The sequence below is a fragment of the Lingula anatina genome, chromosome 3 (assembly GCF_051362555.1).
Source record: "Lingula anatina isolate TDL-2025a chromosome 3, LinAna3.0, whole genome shotgun sequence".
Classification (NCBI taxonomy): domain Eukaryota; kingdom Metazoa; phylum Brachiopoda; class Lingulata; order Lingulida; family Lingulidae; genus Lingula; species Lingula anatina.
The window spans coordinates 5,614,061-5,635,527 of record NC_141769.1 but is presented as its reverse complement, the minus strand read 5'-3'; the positions used below and the strand labels follow the sequence as shown (position 1 = coordinate 5,635,527).

At 33.3% G+C, this 21,467-nt stretch overlaps 4 long non-coding RNA genes across 4 annotated transcripts; 2 read left to right on the top strand and 2 right to left on the bottom strand.

The window, feature by feature from the left end:
• Positions 1-1,874: 1,874 nt before the first annotated feature.
• Positions 1,875-10,844, bottom strand: LOC106152274 (uncharacterized). Its single transcript, XR_001237322.3, has 4 exons — positions 10,125-10,844; positions 3,119-3,300; positions 2,721-2,836; positions 1,875-2,522 (listed from the first exon to the last, which is right to left on the bottom strand). It is a non-coding gene; the product is annotated as an uncharacterized LOC106152274 (long non-coding RNA).
• A 782-nt stretch (positions 10,845-11,626) lies between these two features.
• Positions 11,627-14,075, bottom strand: LOC106152238 (uncharacterized). Its single transcript, XR_001237314.2, has 3 exons — positions 14,019-14,075; positions 12,984-13,076; positions 11,627-11,955 (listed from the first exon to the last, which is right to left on the bottom strand). It is a non-coding gene; the product is annotated as an uncharacterized LOC106152238 (long non-coding RNA).
• A 23-nt stretch (positions 14,076-14,098) lies between these two features.
• Positions 14,099-17,215, top strand: LOC147762824 (uncharacterized). Its single transcript, XR_015333577.1, has 3 exons — positions 14,099-14,192; positions 14,437-15,635; positions 16,793-17,215. It is a non-coding gene; the product is annotated as an uncharacterized LOC147762824 (long non-coding RNA).
• A 1,366-nt stretch (positions 17,216-18,581) lies between these two features.
• LOC147762823 (uncharacterized) lies at positions 18,582-21,038 on the top strand. The gene is made up of 2 exons (XR_015333578.1): positions 18,582-19,453; positions 19,728-21,038. It is a non-coding gene; the product is annotated as an uncharacterized LOC147762823 (long non-coding RNA).
• The last annotated feature ends 429 nt before the right edge of the window (positions 21,039-21,467 follow it).

Genomic DNA, 21,467 nt, shown 5'->3' with positions numbered 1-21,467 from the left:
AAGGCTGAGGTACGAGGGCGAAAGACACAGATGGCATTGGAGGTGAAACGTACGTAGAAAAGAGAAGAAGGAAGAAGAGAGAAGAACGAATTTTTACGTTGCGTTGTTTGTAAAGCCTAGGTCCCAACCGAACCTACGGGCTGCTACGTGTGATCTACGGCCAAAAAAAAAAAAAAAGAAAAAAGAAATGGGAAAACGTGGGAGTTCGTGCCTGAGGAGCACGTCCATCGTGCGACTTTTGGAGGACGCAAACAGCATGTAGTAACTTTTGGACATGATCAACAGCCACTACGTGCGATCTAGCTACGTCCTAGCCGGACGCAAGGAACTAAAAATCCCTGCGTCCAAAACGTTTAATTTTGGGACCTAGGCTTAACGCGAAAGAACATTTCACTTGCGCTAAAACCCCTACATTTTTTGACATTTTCCTGTGTTATATCTGCTGGAATTTATCTCAGTAAAGGAGAAACATTGGTTGAGTCCTTTTGTTTTATATTTTTTTAAAGATTTATATTGTTTTTTTCTTATTCATACCGCAAAAGTAGGCCTAAACATGGGCCTACAAGTGATATGTTCTTGTGCGTTACTAACAACGCAACGTAAAAATAAACATACATACGTACATAAAACAAACGCACATTATTATTGCATATGGTGAACAGAGTTGCGAGACAGTATAACAATGGAATAAATTGCAGTGATTTCGTTTTATGGAGTTAAATGTTAAATGCATTTTATAAAGGTCAGCGATGTTAAAAAACTGAATATATTCATCTCACAGCACTAGTCTGTTACACGAGTTCTCCGTCATTTTTTTACTTTTATTTATTTATTTTTATTGTATTTGTCACACTTTCGATAAATTCTTTGTTGGTGGTATGTGAGCTGTTAATGTTAATTGCTAGTTTTGTCATCATGAATTAAAGATTTTATTTTGAATCATTACTGGTGTTGTTTCCTGAATACAGGCCAAATGAATGATCGACGAGTTTTAAAATGAGAAATATCAATATTATTCTTTAAATTCATAATAATGGATACAGTATTTTCAATTTGGCATTTTAAATGACCAGACTACTAAACATCGCTTCGATATTCCGACGTAGCGGCAACTTCTCGTTTTGTTCCATAATCCGATTCAAGGCAGTGGTAAATGAGTGGGCTATTCCATTTTTTAGCAATATTTGTGTTTAAAAGTAAAAGACCAACTAAATATGAATAACAACAGCTGTTATTTCCATTGATATTCGCAATATAAAGCGCATATGCCGTTTTATTGTCTTTTATAGACCCCTTGCGCTACATATTGCCTTGCATCATTTCTAACAAACTCTGACGCAACGTTATGTGCGCACTTCCGGTTTTGTTCCATAATCTGGGGTTTGAGAACAACACGAAGTTAACCATTATTTTAGCGTTTTTCTTCAATAATAACCCAAATCATATGGATTAAGCTTTACAAGATAGTAAATAAAGCTCTATCGTAGCTACATGCAAAGTATTAGAGGTTAGTTTACGTTCATTTTTATACACAGACTGTGCAAAGCCGAAAAACGTCAAATATCGTTCCATAATCCGGGGTCGAGGTCTATGTCCAAAACGACCACAGAAGTGGCACCCAATTTTCATCACAATTCATAGCGTCACGTGACCAACCTGATCAACAAACCCTACCTGTACTAAACATGACTACAAGCTTTCTAAAACGGGTTATAAGGTTTTAACACAAATTTTACTATAATTAAGTTAAACAAAATATAGACCTGTGCCCAGTGGTAATTTTTGAAAAGCAACAGGGTTTTTACGAAGGAAAGGTAAAGATTTTAATAATAGATTCAACGACTTATCCATTGTATATTCTCACTGCTTTTCTTTGCTATCTGTTTATAAATCTCTAGATGCTCTATTATCTGCAATATATGAAACCATTTCAAAACCTGTTACTTGAACATATGGTTCTTTCAGTTATACAACTAAGATTTTAAATAACTGTCAAGTCCATTTTTTTCAAACAAGTTTTATTTCAAATAGAAGGGAAAAAAACAAGATAAAAAACTAAAAAAAAAAAATTAATAAAAATATTCAAGTTCTCCTATGGGGTTGACAAACATACAACTCAGGAGTTTCATTCCTCAGACTTCATTAATTTTTTTCTCATAAATTGCATTTGTCCTTGGAAAAACTGAACACCCAGTTCAACTCAATGTTATAGCTGTCAAAAATAAACATAATTAAGCATAATTTTCTGCCATTCTTTTGGTAAAGATCCAGCTTTTCAGCAGTTATTAATGCCACTGACATCTTCATAAAAGTAACATATTTGGAGACTTGTCATCAAAATATCATTCTGAACTCGGTACAACTCAACAGCATCATACTTAGTCTCTTGGGTAAAAAATTTGTCCATACTTTGTTGTCCAAACATACATCTTTCATGACTATGAACAGGAAGGATTCTAATGGCTAATAGGACACATTTTGGACTGGTTTTTTTCCATGGTCCAGGGTTTTTAATAGTTACCCTGAAATATAATACACACAATTCTACACTATTCAATCACTTTTCCTCCAGATGCTTTCAATTTGACTTTAAATGTCATCAAATGTCAAGTCAACAATATTTAGATTAGCCAATTCAAGTCGGTTTAAGAATTTGTGTTCCCACTTTCTCAGGTACATGTAAGTTTAAATAATGTTCAAATTGTGGTGAATATACAAACCTCATCTAGGCCCCATACACTTTGCCACCTTCAAATCCACTTGAAATGTGTGTTGCTGGTAATAAGGCGGCTGTGATGTCCATTTTATATATAGCACATTGTTGTTACCAACATATCTGTTAAATAAAGCCAGAATAATGTACATTAAAAACTTCCATCTTTGGTTTTATACTAAAAAAATAAATTTTGAAATAGTTATTAATTGGCCACATTCAGAACAGTGTACTAACAAGTTTGCACACCAAGTTTGGCTGGCCCACTTGAATACCTTCCCTATTCAGATTACATGGCAAGCTTTTTCAGTTGGTTGCCTATTTCATTGACCCGCGTAGTAGTTAGAATGTAAATTTTATCCAAACTTCAAAAAAAAAAAAAATACAATTAGCCATGAAACTTACTCATTAAGGAGCCACCTCTTTGGCTTTGTCAAGAAGTCTTCATGTTTTATTAAAGGAACTGCTCAAAATTCATTCAATAAAAGGTTAACACATCACATGTACTGAAGTAGTTGATGATTTTGATGACAATTCTGTGAACTAAGCAGCAGCATGTCAAATTTCATTTGTCTTGAGTAAAACACCTAAAATATAAACCATGGCAAATTACATAATTCTGTTCACACAACCACATAACAAATATCCAATTCATAAACATATCATGTGTGTAAGGTTTTTCTGAATGACAAACCATAATTATATTTCAACAAATGCTACTTATAAAATTTATATTTATATCAGTAAATTTCTTACCTAATTAAGTAGTTCAAGATCCAAACTCCAGAAACTACTTAAACCATCAATTTCATCCATGTTTAACTCATTTTTAACAGTTATATCTAAATTTTTTTCACTATAATTATCATAAATGTCACTCTCTCGATTGACAACAGACAGGCTTTCTTCTTTTGTCCCTTTTTTGATGGATTTATTATGCGGGTTATTGCAGTTTATACACACACAACTAGGCCCACAAAAAAAAGAATTTTGGTAGCACTTGCACTGACCTCTGACACAACCAGATTTTTTGCAACTGCAGCCATTAGTCAAAAAACGAGTTGTTTGTTCAAACTTTTGTAAATTATAGTCTGATTCCCATACTGGTGAGATACTACTTTCACCCACTGTCCAACCAAAATCTGATACTGATGGATACTCTATGTGTGCGGAATTGGCCTGTGTCCAAACTTTACAAACATACAAAGAACGCAACCAATGGAAATGAATTGAATCAAAAGATGGAAGTTGATGTTCTAAGGAGGTAATTCTTTTCGTGGTAGTGGAGCGGATATGAGAGAGGAATTTTCGGTGTATTTCAATACAATTTAAGTCAGAATGCTGATGAAGCAAAGATGTAAATAGATTTTTGGGACCTCCAGGGTATGAAGATGAACAATTTTTGGCATACAGACAGCCCAAAAAACGACAAAATGAAAGAAAACCATTTTCATTGGCTAGCCCTATGTCAGCTTCAATGAAATCAGCATGATTATAAAAAGTGCTAAAACAACTTATTTTCCCAAATCCTTTCACAAAAGAAGTGAAATCGGATCCAGACAGTACATAAAGTGACTGAAGAATGACACCAATATTATCTACATTTGCAAGCTGCAATGACACATCATTTGTCAAACTATGGTAAAGTAAAGACATATCTAAGAATAACTGATCATGCATTTTATCATGAATATGAATATATAGTGTTTTATGTGGGTATTGAGGAATAAAAGGAAGGCCAATGAAAGGGATATCAGTGTCAATGGAATAAATCAAAATATGAGAGCAAGAACTTGAGAATGCTTGGTGCCAAACTAATGTGTCCCCCTCTTGATGATTGTTGTTCAAATTTAAGCACATTTTTCCTTTGATAATAGACTTAGAATTCAAAGAGTCATGAAAAGAACCACAAATGGTAAAGTGATGATTTTCCTCCAAATGTAGAAGACCTAATTTAAGTAAGGATTCACTTAAGTATGAAACTAACAATTTCTTGTTATGGCGGTTTCTTAAAAACTTATGCCAATCTGAGGGCAAAGAGGTGGAGTCAGCAACATCAGGTAAAGGCCCTAGTGTTTCACCAAGGTCTCTTTTTTGTCTTTCAATACTCTTTGGGTACAAAAGTTCCTCTTGGCAATCAAAAACAAAGTGAACTTCCCTGTACCCATGCTTCTGAAAATTAGACATGACATAACGATCAAACAATAATTGTGCATAATGGAAAAATTTGGAATGATGAGGTGCTGGCTTTATTTTATTGATGAGAACCATTGCATCATAAATGAGGCATTCTTTATGGTCAGGGCTGCTGGTTGAGAAAGAGAGCGGATAATGTTTTTGAAGAAAGTCTAAAGCTTTTGATTTGTCACCCTTATTGGAAGTTCCATCATAAGAACAAAAAGCAAGCGGTAATTTAACGCAAGATTTACTTAATGATTCAGGGAATGTACCATATTTTTCATAAAATTGAATCTGTTTCTGTAATAAATTATTAACACTTTTCAAATCAGTCACTTCTTTTTTTTTTTTTTTTTTTTTTGCTGTCCCAGACGCTGGTTTGACTGTAAACGTACTCAATTTGTTTTTCTTAAATGGTATTTTTGCATTTTGAGGTGTATTTAAGATAAAACATTGTATGAAATCATTTAAAAACTTTTCCCCCTTTTCATAAAAATTCAACAAATCAACAGACTGAATGTCTGAAGCAATAACGTTGGAAAAAAGATGGCACAAGGATGGATTTTTTATGTCAGAATTAACATAGAACTTGGAGGTTTTCAGTAAATTGACAAAGGCATTGATGTTTTCTTCAACAGCCCTTCTATGACCTAAAGACTGATCCTTATGAGGTGGATTTAAACGAGAAGGATACAAAAAAGAAAAAATATTGTTGAAACTGTGTGATCTAAAAGGGAGATATGAGAGTGATGAAGAAATTGAGGACTTGGTTAAAGATTTTAATGAAGCTTTCATGTCAGGATTGATGCACATTTCGCGATCGTGAGCTTCATCAAATGCAAGAGATGAGAATGGATGACCCAACAAGTTAATGACAAAGCCACCTTCTGCAAAATTAGAAACAACAGATTTTGGGAAGCGAGCATGTAAATCAAACAAATGTGTGGGAATTAACTTCATATAATTTTGTGCATCAAAAGCATGAAATAAGGGTGACATCCTTTTCAAACAAAAATTTCTAAGATTCCAATCACCTGCTGTAACAGAAAGATATAAGGAAATGTATAAAAAGCAATCTCTATGAACAAAATTTAACCAAAAAGACCAGGTTTTATTTTTTTGAGATAACTCTTTTGTAAATGCTGAGAATTCTCTTTGAGTTTCTTTGATGTCATCAAGAAAGTTCCAAATAAAATCACAATCATCACCATTCCTCTGTAATAGATTTCTTTCCATCAAATCAGCCAGTTTAATTATAATGTCTTCATTTGACAAATCAACATCTCCGCTCTTCCATTTAAAATATAAATCAATTTCAATTCTAAAAAAAGCTTCCCAAATTTGTAGTAAAAACATATGTGTCTTTTCAAAATTCTTGGCTTCAGCGACGGATTTACCTGTAGCCCCAAAATGAAACAAATTAATTAGCTCTTTTAAACCTGCATCATAATAAATTTTAAGTAAAACGTGTTGAAAGTTTTTAAGTGTATGAAATTCGCCAAGATAAGGAAGAAACCAATGAAGTTCACCTTTTGATTCCTGTACAATTTTGATGAGATGAGAATATACCTTGCCATCACCAGCTACCACCAGATAATCCAGATCTTTTCCCACTTTTAAAGAAACAAACAAATGGTCCAAAACACTACGAACAGTTTCATATTTATCTATGTTTTCATCGAGCAGTCCAAGGTAAACAATTTTAGAAACCTCTTTCAGTTGAGGGTACTTGTTAGCAAAAAAAACAACGTAAAGGAAATGGGGGAGTATCGGCGTTTTTAACTGAATTGGCAAAATTACTAAAAACAAACTGAAATAAATCATCCCAAAAAAGGTCAGCACTTTTATTTTCCAAATCTGTTGTGTCAAAAAACTTGGTTTCTTTCAAATGAGACAGTGATTGAGAATGAATTTTTTCTGTGGGGATTTGAATGTGACTTTTGTTTTTTAATGTTATTGGCTTTGGTTGAACAATTTGTTCACTGGAACCATCTAACCCTCTACCACCTACGTCAGACACCCTCACCTGTGCAGACACTCTCTGAAATTTAAATTATCAACTGAAGCAACTGTAAATGTATTTGGACTTAAATCAACTAAGGGATCACTAAAAACAGTTTCTAAAATAATTTTCTGAAATCTATTAAAAGAATCTGCTGATAAAATTTTTCCAAAAGAATTTAGCACTTTAAAGCAATCTGATGAGGAATGTGAAAACTTATCAACAAAATCTGTACAAATTATCTGAATGGGGTGCCAGCACCTCCCTCCAGACAATGTAATAAAAGAGAAGAAATAATATTTGAACTCTGAAGCAAACGGGTTTTGTTTTTTGGGTTACTTATATTAAAATTTCCACAAAAAGTGTTATACCAATCGAAATTATCTGTCATTTCTTTCTTTAACTCAAAAAATTCATTATTAGTAACACATAATAAACTAATAACATTCCAAACAAAAGGGTCAGTAAACTCAAAATTAAATTTAACAGGGTCAAATGCTGCGATGTTGAGAACTGATTGATTTTTTTCCATTTTCTTAGCCATTGATAATAATTTTGTTCGGGCTTCAAATAAAACAGTAAATAAAGTATTAGAATCAATTTTGTCATCACTTGCCAAACAATTGTTCTTCTCATTAGCACGTACTTTTTCTCTTATATCTTGTTGTCGTTTAAAAGTTATAGAATTCTCTTCAGTGTTCTTTTGGACTAAAAACTTGTCATTTAACATTTTCAACAAAACTTTACATGGATCACAATTAGAATTCATTATCAAAGTTCCCCAAAATGTATTTTCTTTGAAGGTTTTTAACACAATTTTATTTCCATAATGTCTTTTAAGCATATCTTTCAACCAGTCTTTTGAATTCAAGTAACCATCATAACACTGAACAAATTCCCAAATGTAATGAACATAAGTATCATAAATCTCTTTCAAAGTGGTTGCATTTCTTTCTTTAAGTATGTTGTCAAGGAAATAAATTGTTTTGGAAAAACAAATTTCATTAATAGCATCTGGACTGATCTTCCTCTTTATTTGAACAAAACATGTGAAACAAAATGGAGAAGAATCACTTACATTACAATTGAGATGACGACCGGCTAACTCTTGCTCTTGTTGTTTCAGAAAATACTCAATTCTTCTATTCTTTTTATTGCACACCAAACATACTTTTTTAAACCTATCTAAGTCAAAAAAGTGTTTTCTACATAAATAAATTTGGTCAGGCAAATTAACAGCAGATGCTATACCAAAACAAGGGAGCACATCCTCAAAATCAAAAGAACAATTTCCATGCTGATATGATCTTACATCTACATTTTCGCAATCTAACCCTAAATCTTTCACAAAACAAGATGGACGTAGCTTTTTCGAAGGTAAATGCTCTATATCTGTATCATCAGGCCTCCCCCCTCCCAACAGCCCCCCATGCAATTCTATGTTTGGAAAATCAAGAATATCAATTTCATCTTGATCATTACAAACTTTTCCCTGGAAAACTAGCTTCTGAAAATCAGATATACCCAATTCAACAAGTTTTTTTTTTTTTTTTTTTGACATCAGAAATCAAAACCCTTCTATGTTAAAAACAAAGTACAAAAACATTTTCCAAAAACAAAACATTTAAATAAAACTTTTGTTCCTTGGTTCTCTCTCCAGTACTATTACTATCTACAGATGTACTTTTTGGAGGGTTAACTTTTTTGTCTGTGACCATCTCATCATATCCCTTATCTTTTTTGTAAACAATTCTATCAGTCACCTATTTAACTAACATTCTTGGTTTCTTACTTCTCTTTCTTTTTTTCATTCTCATTTTCTCTTTTAGCTGTGCCAAAATTGCATCCCTCATTTCATCAAATTTAACTAACTTTTCTTTCATGCATTTTTCATCTTCATAGTCATTCAACATATTCTCCTCCACATCATCTTTGATATTCATATTTTTAACATTCTCTCTACTCTGTAATTCCTTCCCTTTCAATTCAATACTCTCATAATCATCCAACCCATCCTCCAACCATCCATCTTCTACTGTCAGGCAACTAAATCTGTTTTGTAATGGAAGAGTAAAACTGACATTTTGCAAATTCTTCTCACTGCTGGTACTGGGCTTCAATCTGAATACTTTACTGTCAAGTTTTCTTTGATAAGAACTCTTAATTTCATGTCTCTTAACAGGAGTGAATTTTCTTTTTGTTTTTTTTGGTACTGGTTTTGGATCTATTTTATAATGTGTAGGTGATGGCCCATGACAAGGACGAGACGTACTGATGGGCAAACTTAAAAATGACAATTTGCCTGAAGATTTTGGCAATGATGGCCATTCTTCTTCAGAATCAATGAAAATGAAATCACCACCAGGAATGAGGATGTTAGACATGACCTACTATGAAAAAAAATTGAATAGAGATAAATTAAATAATTGAATGGTCTAGAAGCTGTGACAAAATAAAAAAGTAGTTGAAATATTGTTTTTGCGATAATCTCACAATTAATTTACTTCAATGAAATAGCTGGAGATGAATGACACTAGCAGAGATGTGAGATGCAGATGGTGCAAGAAGAAATTGACAAAGTGAACAAAGTGAAAGTGAGAAACAGATGTGACAACATTACATACACTAGGGTGGATTTTGAGAAAGGGATTGTAGCCAAATGGTAATTTATAAAAATAAAAGAAAATTGGATGACAATGACATTAAAAAAAATTTGACTGAAAAATACTGATAGTAACAAAAGAATGAATAAGACACTAATTAAAAATTAAAAAATAAATAAAAATAATAAAAATACAGGCTACCCAGACAAAATTCAATAGCTGTCTTCAACAAGCAAGTGACAAATTTTGAAGATGACAATATTGCAAAAATGAAATTGGAAAAGAAAATGTTAACTATTTCGAGTAAGACTTAAAAGTCAGTGCAAGAAACTTCAATCTAGAATAAAGTCAACGTGTGTATTTAAAAGAACCTTGCCGTACTCACAATAAAAATATATTCAAATATATATTGGACATAAAGACTTTGACTCTTCAAAACATGGCGCCTATCTGTGTCAACAAATATCACTACGCAAATTGCAACTTTATATCAAACTTTATATCAAACTTGGAAAACATGCGACCATTTCTAATTCGACACAACTTTAAGCCAACACAAGTGTAATTGGTTATATTACACAAAATATATGTATTTGTAAGTGTAAATTAATGTTGTGTTTGAACTCACCTTAAGAGTAAGACAAGTACATGGCATATCTGCCAAATCTCTCATCTGCTTCCACTGTTCTGTTGAAAAGAAATTGCTGTTCGCCCTTAGCACTAGGAGTGGGCACGTCCAAGTGCAAGTGCTAGTCTATGTCTTCAGCGGGTGGACGTGGCTTCATAACGCCTTTTCAAACCTCACTAATTCCATGCAAATCAATCTGTTCGTCGTGTTTATAATAAAATTGAATATGATTACCATAAAATAACCCAATACATCCAGAGGATGAACGAGCACCGGATCCCGCTTCCCTCAGGCCCAACAAGATCAACATAAAACAGAGAATCATCCAGCGAAATAATTGTAATGTACACTAAAACCGTAAATTTTCAGAAAATGTAAACTTGTTATAATATAAGTAATAGACTATTTTAATATTTTTACAACAAGTCCGAGATTTACCGAGAAAAGCGCTTTCGAGTGACTTGCTTAGTGCAACGTGAAAGTCCTAGTTTCGACTGACCTACATACTTCGCACTAAAATAGGGATTTCACAAAAAAGGGCGGTTGTACAAATTTTTTATTCTTTTTGGCTCAATTCCAGCATATATAGTTGCATAAATCGTTATAATATCAATAAAGTAAGTTTGTCCATTTTTTCTACAATCATTTCATTTTAGGGTACAAAATTACACGATCTGCTTGACAAAAATGCGTGTGCTATATTTAGACAACTGATACAAGGCTTTCGTGGAAATTGAAATGTTCATTTTACAATCGAAGTTTTACCAAAGCCGTAACGGGAGTTCAACTTTACCTCTAATGCTTGCATTTTTAGAGAACAGGTTCCAACTTCAAATTATCAGTAAATTGTGGCAAATTTATTCAGCTTTCTGTCAATGTAAGCATGTAAGGAACTTTACCGTTATCCAGGAATGGCACAAATCAATTCACACCCGTGTATGTAAAAAAATTGGTACTTGCAACAACCGCAAGCCAGCCTCGTTTTGACTTAGTACATTCTTGTTGTAATTTAACCTCGTTTTGAATTCCCCACCCGCACAATATTGTCTATATAGAGAAGAAGAAGCTTGCACAGGAAGAATAGAGGAAATGAAGATACAAACATTTCATATTTTTTTTTTTGTAAATAAACATTTATCTATTACATGAGGCCACCCGCTGCCAGTTTCTTTTTATTGAAATGATAATAAAAACAAAACAAACAAGACTTTTTTTATCAATTTAATTTGCTTTTTTTTTTTTGTTACATATGAACCACTATACAACATTTAAAACTTATATAATATCATGAACAAAAATATCAATATTGTGAAAGCCAACAGGGATTAAAGCTGATGCAAATATACATGTATATTTGTGGCAAAAATTATTTTTTACTTTAGCAACACATTGATATGGCAATTATTTTACACTTCATGATCATAACATACAGTTATAGCCACAGGACAAACTACTCCTTTTAAAATCAGGATCAATATAAACAATTAATATAATTTTATTAATTTACCTGGGATCAGAAATTTATTTCACTGATACCAGTTAGTCCTGTACCAGTCTATATTTTCATTTTAATTTATTTTTGTAAGTGTCATAGTGGTGATTTCACAGCCAAACTTCATTTAAAAACTTTCACATTTAATGATGTTACATGAATCTGTTAATGTATTTTATTCATTAGAAAGAACTGCAACCAAGTTTTAAAAGAATGTTTTCAGTTTTAAAAGGATTAAATAACTTTATTTATGGCTTCATGATAGCTGCTTGAGCTTCTGTCATAATTGCCAAGGAATGGCAAAATGATTAATCCTGGTCCCTTTCATGTTCTTCAAGCCTAGAAAAATATTAGATTAAAACATTAAAAAGATTTAAAAACTAACATTCAAAAACACTTTTCTAACTGCATATATCTTTACACACACACACACAACAACGACACACACTAAAATCAGTATAAATAATAAACCACAATCTTGATAATAGGGAAGCTGGTATCAATCGAATTATCTAAAATAGTAATATCTAAAAGTGTATCAATATTGATCAATGAGCTCATCATCAAGAGCTGAGCAGTGGCAAACATGCGAATCTTCAAATCAATTAAATTCCCATTTAAATGAAGCTCTGAAGTCTACAAACTACAGTGTTCACAACTATAATACACAAATTATTGTACTGGTAAACAATATTTATAAATTAAAACAAAGGAGGAATTTTGTTAATGTAATGTTCTTTTTTTCATGAAACATTTTTCCCTCACATACTTATAACCCACGTGTTTGTGTGTGTGGGAGATTTTAAACAAAAATAAACTGTTCCCTCTAACAAAAATTTGCCTATGATGGCTATCACAATTTGAAAACATATACACAATGTTATAGCACTTGGCATTTTATGATGCACAGTATGCACGTATGTATTGCAAATGGTCAACAAATGGGGGTAAAAAATGTAACAAAACTTATTTTGACTAACAAGTTTTCCCCCATATTGATATCGTACATTTGTAACCTGCCAAAGGGGCAAACATGTTAAAAGTCAAAATTTGTTATTCATATTTTTAAAAAGATGCTTGTGGTTGGTTTTGTATCTTTCACAACTATAATTTACAAGCATGTGTGGCCCCACACTCATACCATGCACACACATGCAGGGCAGATAACACTGCTTTTCACTGACATCAGCATCCAACAACTATAAATAGACTTTCCCACACCTTGGACAGGGACCACAAGGAAAACACATGGGTAAATGTCCTAGCTAAGCTTTCTCTTGGGCATGATATATTATTCAATTTATGATTAAAATAAAAAATATGTCCAAGTGATATATACCAACAAATTGATATGAAAAGTTACTCACTAATTGGCAATGTATACTTGTATATTCAGCTGTGTAACACTGACATCCTAATTGTTATAACACAAGCCTTTGAACTGTCAACACTTTAGGTCACTGAAAGTATGAAAAGGTAGATAAAATATTAAACCTATAATTTTTTGGGCATTCTTGTGCATGATAATAATAAATAACTGAAATATTTTTATCAGTTTATACAAGTTTCACTCCTTTTTCATGGAAATTTCAAAATATTACATTTTTTTCATCTTACTTAAATCAAAATGCAAAGTAATAGCATGAAAATGAATATGCAGAATATCTAAAAAATGGCTTTCATATCCTCAAAAGTGACCTATCCCCCTCTCATAATATAGGCCTATCTATCTATACAGAATCAAGTATACTACATGTCATTTTGCTAGCCATTTCTATTAATTAACATCAAAGCACAAAAAATGCATAAGAAGGCAAATTCTCAATATTTTATTGTGACATTCATACAAGACATGAGGCAAGACTGCCCCGTATTCACTCTACTGTGATCGACCCAACAACACACACTGTCATTTCATGAAGTATTTAATCTAGTTTACTTCAAAACACAAAAAAATTGCATGAAAATGCAAAAATTCAATATTTAACATCGACATTCATTCAAGATGTAACACAAGACTGCTCATGTAGTTACTCGGAACATTGCAAAATATACTACATGTACCTGTCGGAAATGTAGAAAATCGATAAGTTACAGGTTAGGTTCCTACCTAAATTTTTTACCTGTTCAAAAACAAATGTTAGACTATTAAAAAAACTGAACAGATAAAGAAAAATCATTGTTATCTGCATTTGGCACAATTCAAAAGAACGTGTTTACATTTGGGTTCTGTGTGCCGCCATTTTGGAACACGTCAGTAACTTGATAGAAGATTCAGTGAAACCGATACTTAAACACTACTATGGTATATAAAATATAGCTTGAGAATATACTTTATCATTCTGTCAAGTGCATTAGTAAAATTATCAACATATCAGCGTATAAACGTCTGTTCATCTTACCTGTCTCTATGCCTGCTCCTCCCGCCAAATTGGCTAAGGCCGCCGCTTCAAGTTTTGAAAACGAGGCCAAATCTAATGTTCTCCAAAATAACCGTCATATGAGCCGGTGGCTCCCGGGCTGAAATCTGCCGTTTGCCTTTCAAGTTACATAGCTTTGGGTTTGCAGACTAAAAGGTGGGTCTTTTTTGCATTCACTAAGTTTCATATAAGCGCCGAAATGTATAGAAATAATTTTGGAGTAACCTCCCTTCGCATAGTTTAGATGCACTTGTTGACGTTCAGTACCAGTGAAATGTTATATTTTGTTGCAAAGTTATAGTTTTACTTTGTTTACATACAATGTGTAGGACTACTAGCATACCTTTATCCGTTCTATTTCCTACATGTATGATTTTATCATTATATTTATTTTTAACAGATTCCCGAATTTCATATCAGCTGACAATAAGGGAAGAGGTGTTCTAGTCAAGACCAAGGAAAATTTATTTCCATATACGATTTTGTGTGATGGTGCTGTTGATGCAGGTGTGACTGAACAAGAGATGGTGTTTTGTAGAGTCTTGGATACTGTTTACCCTAGAAACCTTTCTCATAGCAGACAAGTTCTGGAACAATACTTTCTTCAAGTATTAAACAGGATGGGCTTTGACCCACAAGACTTCCACTGAGAGTGGCCTGCATTTAAAGAGCACATAGGTGGCATGTTTATAGTGAATAGGCCTAAAAGTAAAGATATGTGTATGGATTTGTTTCAAGGCTAGGAGACCAGACAAAGATTAGAATACATATAATAATGCTAATTGAAATTGCCTTGTTCACCCTGTCCACTTCACAGGTGGAGAGAGGATACAGTGCTCTCAAAAGAATCAAATCTGACTGGAGGTCAAGTTTGGGGATTATTATGCTTAAGTTATGCTTAAGTTTTTTAAAATTTTTAATGAATTTTACTTTGTTATGTATTTAATTACAAATTATATTCAAGAATTTTCAGCCGGGGATGATCTTAATTGTATGTCAGTTTTGGCAAAGGTAATATTCATAACTTGCTGAGGCAGGTGCTTCTCCTGCACTCAGAATAGACAGATCAAGTTGGCCAACGAGTTTATTGGAACCTTGTTATCTGCTTTAATTTTAAAGGCAAAAAGTTTCAAAAAAACTTTTAACAAGGTCAGTGCATATTCAAGAGGCTGAATGAACATTTCCCAGGAACAGTGCTTTAAGGACATGAATTTTAAATGTTTACTTAGTTTTGTTTATCACACAGATTTCAATATTTTGCATTTTTAAAAACAGAAATGTAAATTTTAAATAGATTAGGGATATTTTTTAAAATTATAATTGGAAGGGTCTAATTTTAAATAGTTTAATATGTAAGAGACAAAAATAGTACTAGTAAATAGAAATAAATCTTGATCAGTAAAATAAGAGAACAAGGCAGAAGTGCAGATCTTAATTTAATGATTAAACCGCCAATTAGGTGTTATCAGATGTGTGGTATCCTGTCTAAGTCTTTGTTTATATGAGACAAGCAGCAAATGAGTATACAGCTATCAAGACAGTTTAAATTCAGGAGCATAGTGGAAGGGTACAGAGTGTAGAAAAATCGGATTGAGGAAGGTATGTATTAGAGTAATGCATTGGATCATTTGGGCATCTAATCAAATTGAAAATGAGATAATTAATTGATCTAATTTGTAGTGTACCTTGTAAACATCATATATATATATATATATATATATATATATATATATATATATATATATATATTACATTAAACAAGTTATAATTTATAATGAGAAACAAGGATACATAATGCAATCATTGTTTAGTCTCTTTATTTCTTATAAAACTGTGATCAATTGTTCATATTTCTTTAAATGCAGTTGAATCTAAAAAAAATGACATTTCATTTAACTTTTGGTTTGTGATTTATTAAAAATTATCTATTTAATGTTATCCACAACTGCCTCCAAGGGACCATCATGATATATATATAACTGAGGAAGACCCATGCTAATAAATAACATACAATTAACATGTTAGAGGGGCTGTCAGGGCAAATTTCATTACCTCACACGTTCTTCAGGATCGTTTATTTGCCAAGTTTTCTTTCCCTTTAATTTCTTTTCAATCCCTTAATGTGAGGTAAACACCATAGTTTGTTAAAAAATATTTTTTGCTAACCTATACATAATGGAAATGAAATGTGCATTGTGAAAATCTGACCATTTTGCTTACACAAAAGCTATAAATTTTAACTTGGGGATTGCTTTTTTGTGGTTTGGACTGATGATTTAGGTCAAGCAAAGACTGGTGAGAATAGGGAATTACTGTTTACCCTCGGAAATGAGTTTTTGGGACTTTTTTGGCCCTGGCAGCTCTGTAATAGTCCAATTGCATATTTAACCAGAGTAGAGTTTTCTCCACTGCGAATTTCTGCATTTTAAAATTCATTTCTGATTGTTCCTGTGGACTTGGTCCTATGAAATATGTTCATGTTCTTTATATATATATATATATATATATATATATATATATATATATATATATATATATATATTTTTTTTTTTTTTTTTTTTTTTTTTTTTACAAATTATCCAGCTTTAAAACCTTGTCTTTGAAAAAAATTCAGTTAACTAATAAAGGCTATGAATTGCTCAAAATAGAATTTGTGCAATGATTATTATTGATCTCATTAGAAAAATTTTCCTTCATCATTTTGCATTTTTGTAGACATGTACAGTTAATTGAAATTCACAATGTCTGTCTTTCAGAATACATCTGCAAATGGTTCAACACAACTCAGACGGAGGTTAAGAAGGCCATCACAGTAAAGTTGAACAATGTGCAAAAGACTTACCACAGTAAAGTTGAACAATGTGCAAAAGACTTTGGTCTGAAATTCTTCAATTATTAAGTGACTAAAGCGGTATGCTGACAATGGACACGGTATGGCCAGGGGAGGCTTTAGCCACTCATTCTGGCAGGAGTTCGAACTCACACAAGAAAAAGACAGTGACGCCACAGCTTGACAAGACATATTGGATACTTGTGATAACTTATAGAACTTATAATTAAACAGCAGTAGCAACACCATTAAATTTGCAAAAATCAATAAAACAATTCTCTAGTAAGCTGGTTGCATACCATACTGTGGAATATGTACATACATTTATACATATTAAATAAAGAATGTAAACATGATATTCTCTTTTTTGAGGGACCAGTGCTTATTACCAATTTTGCCAAAGATCCAACAATATATAAAAAGCTGTAAAAATATTCAAAGCAGTTAATATGAATTTCTATAGGTTCCTATAAGATTTCCTATAGGATCCTATAAGATTTCCTATAGGATCCTATAGGAAAAAGGGACAATTTCCTATAGGAAATCTTATAGGATCCTATAGGAAATTTTCGTAAGGGATATACTGATGAACACCCCAGAAAAGTGTAGTCCTTCATAGAGATTAACAGCCAAGCAAAAATACAATGAAAATAACTTAATGGTCAGCTGACAAACACTAACCAGTTATTTCCAGCATTCTCACCAAACACCTGAAGACTGGAAAGTAAACTTGGGGAAAGGCACAGAATGTATGGGAGTTACCAGGGTCCTCTCCACTGGTATTCTTGGTTTTTCAAAAGCAGCACCTTCTCAGTCAATATCTTCAGACTCATCATGACAGTCACGGGTATTTGGCAGTACAATTTACACAGCACAAAAACAAATATTTCCGATTTTTCAGCCTCCGCGGAATGACGTCGGAACAGTGCAAGCTGGCCTTTACAACGCGAGACTGAATGACGTTTTTCCGCGCAGGAGTACCCCTTTCTCTTTTACAAGGCCTTTCAACAGGCGTAATCTCGTTCGTCTTTCTTCGCGACTGAACAACGTTTTTCCGCAGGGGTCCTGCCTTGGTATTATGTGACGGTCGTTATCGGATTGTGACTGACATTTAAGAACATGAGATTTCAATGGAACTGAAAGATTTATATTGTTAATTCCTTTCAAAATTTCATTTTATTATCTTAGGTGCGCTACATGTATATATTGTCGAAAGGCGTGATCATCCCGATCATAAGAACATCTCTCCTGAGGAAGCTTCCCCCGAGGGCTTATCATATTTCGTTATTCATCATTTCATTTCTCTTTGCTGATTTAGCCCTAAAAGTTTTATTTGATCTATCAAATCCAGTCCAATTCACAGTCGTCTCAAAAACCATTTTAAATTAATACAGATTGCTTAGAAGCGATATCAAAGTCTATTTTTAAAGCATGATCATTATTTCCATAAAATTGCAATGAATTATAATGAATAAGACTTGGTCAAAGGCCATGCTGTTTGATTATTAAAAGTTTGGCCGTGGCCTTGGATATGCAACTCTGGTTGCAGCAACATAACTGACTAGCATTTAACTGTGTCACTTTTACAAGGTTTCTGCTAATGAAAATGTAGCATATCGCAATATACTGATTTCTTCATAGAAATTCATTTTTCACATGAAAATAAGTAAATCGCCGCAAGTCAAAAACGGCTGTTTTGTTTATAAGTTCTGGGCTTTGACAGAGAAGGACAGGCCTGCTTTAGATGACAGCCGGATTCGGTTGTGTTGGTATGGGGATTGCTACCAGTAATTAACACATTTTTCACATGAAGTACCATTGAAACACGATGGTCGAGAGATGGCTCATGAGCTGAGGTCAGTGTAACAAGCAGTATGGTGGCCAATAAGCTATTTAATCTTTTATGTAACCTCTCTCCAACCGCGGTGATGAAGGCTTAAACCTAATAGCTTAATCCAAGTGTTTTGGTTTCTCACTTCTTTGTTTAAGCACAGTCCCCCCCCCCTCTCTCTTTTTCAGGACTCTGCAGCTGATGAAGGTCACTTGTTAACCGAAAAGCGCTTTCTGCAACCAGTCCAACCCCCCCACCCTTTTTTTTTCGTTTCCCCAGCCGCACTGTGTGTATCTCGTACAGTCGGCCCTTCAGGTCAAACACATACAGAGGCGAGACACCTCTCTCACATCATACTTAAGTGAAGTCGATAATATTGAATACGGCAATAAATAGTTATCTAACATAATTTGAATCAGAATTATAAGACGGACACGTTCTATCACCGTTGTCATCTCTTCACAAGCATGTGATAACGCATCTAAGGAACTTTTTTACTTCAATCTAAACTCTAACGTCCCAAAAACAATCTCAAAGCTTTTAACCAGGGGCGCTGTCAAAACACACGTCCCCAGGGGCCCAGTCCTGGATCGTGTTATTTTGATAAGAGTTAGTTTAACTAAGACATGAGCCGACCACCCCTAAACAACGAATATTAAATCGCAACTACAAAGGGGAGGATGTGGTGTGGTGTGAAGATAGCCACAGAGACCGAGTACAAAGTATATGTACAGGAAAAACGAGAGGATGAAGACAGTAAGTGGTTTTATTCCTTTTGTTATTTTCATAATATTCAAATATTTTCATTTTTAATAATTGATTATCAATGTGTGTTGATAAATTACCAAGTCTTTGATTTTATTACATTCTCCATGTCTGTTGTAATGGTAGGCTACATGCATTCTTGTAATTCTCAATCCTGATACTTTGTCTGAATTTTTTTAGTCAGACATGCTGTTCCCTTTACCCAGTTATGTTTAATACGTTATTACACATTATATTTTGATATCATTTCGTTATATCTTCACAGGAACCGTTAAGAAGGACACCGCACTGGAAAAAAGGAAAGGGCGATAGCAGCACTGAACAAGGGGAAGACGTTGAAAGGGGCAACGGCAGAAATATCTGACGAGGGGGTCTGCCAGGCTAAAGAAATGCTCATGTGTGGAAAATAATTTACACGCAAGGACGATTAGAGTCCAAAGTTGTAGATTTGATAATATCACAGTATTCAACATGAAAAATGTTAATATATCTCCTTTGCGGTGATTGATTTTTACTTACTGTTTTTATATATATTGTTATTACAATGAGATCAGTACTTCTTACATTTGAACATATATTTGTATATTATTTTGCTGTGATCCCAAGTAAACTGATATGTTTTAATTCAGGCCCAGTCTTGAAAGTCCAATTGGGGAGGGGAATGACCACAGTACGCGGGAAGCTAAATCATCAATACACAAATTACAGTGTATTATTATCTCACTGATAGTAGGCATTTTAAAAATATCCTGAAAATCACGTATCACCGGGTATAATGTCTTCGTTTCACGAAGGGCGCAGAATAAACAATTGCATTCACAAGTCGCGTGAATGGGGTGCTTCACGAATCACGCTAAATAAGATGAACGTTTAACCCACCTCAAGAAATAAATAGCTGTATTTTCTACAGATTTATTCTGAAAGTACATTTTTCTCTTAGAATTTGAGCAGCATTTATTTGATTTTGATTAAATACTTTAAGTTAGTCGGATATTTCAGGTACATAATGTGTTGCGTTTCTCTTGTTTTTAATTTTTCCATATTTTTAATGTTATTTTATTTCTTTAGCCTACGCATTTTGTAGGGGTTTTGGTGACAATATTTCATCTTTCCTTGGAAGCTAGGCTTCATCGCCTTACTCAACAAAAATACCTAATGAGTGTAATTTTTAAAACGGGGTCGGGCAATTAGGGCACACATAATTGGCATGTTATTTAACGAGCGGCCACTCTCTGCAAATACATTAAGTCGATGGATAAGTAGTAGTCGTTTTCGTTTTCATCATATGTTTACCAGATGTCAGATAAATAATGGAAAAAGCCTGACTATTTATGAATCTGTGACGTTCCTATAATTGTACTTTTGCTTAGATTTTGTTCTGGAAAGTCGTATTTAAATGTGGTTCGTATTTATTTGCGTAATTATTTTACTAGGTAAATTTCTTAATGGTATTCGCTATTGTTTAGGGTGTGCGTATAATGAGTGTACAAAAAATACATTAGTGTAAGATTATTTCCACTTGTGAAATACAGTAGCTGTGTTGCGCTTTATAAACATAATTCCCACTGCATTGTAATGGTTATTGTTGTTTTTTGCAATAAATTACTATAATTGAAAATTCACAAGCCTTCTTCTCATTAAGTGAAATGCTACATGAATTTGAAACATTATCAGTTCTATAAGTAATTGAAATAACTATGATCGTCCATATTTGATAAGATAAAGGTAGTAAGACTTACCTAAAATCGCCTTTATTTGATCGGAAAAGGGTTATAATGACGTACCTCATATCGCATTTACTTCATCGGAAAAGGGTTATAAAGACGTGTCAAAAATCGCCTATATTTGATCGGAAAGGAGTTGTAAAGAGGTTGTTTTTAGACGCCTATACTTGATCGGAAAGACGTAGTAATAGTGCAACTACAATTTTAAGCTTAGGCATAAAAGGGTAGTAAACCCGTAGACCCTGAACTTTCCGGTAGAGCTTTACACCGTTGAAAAGGCT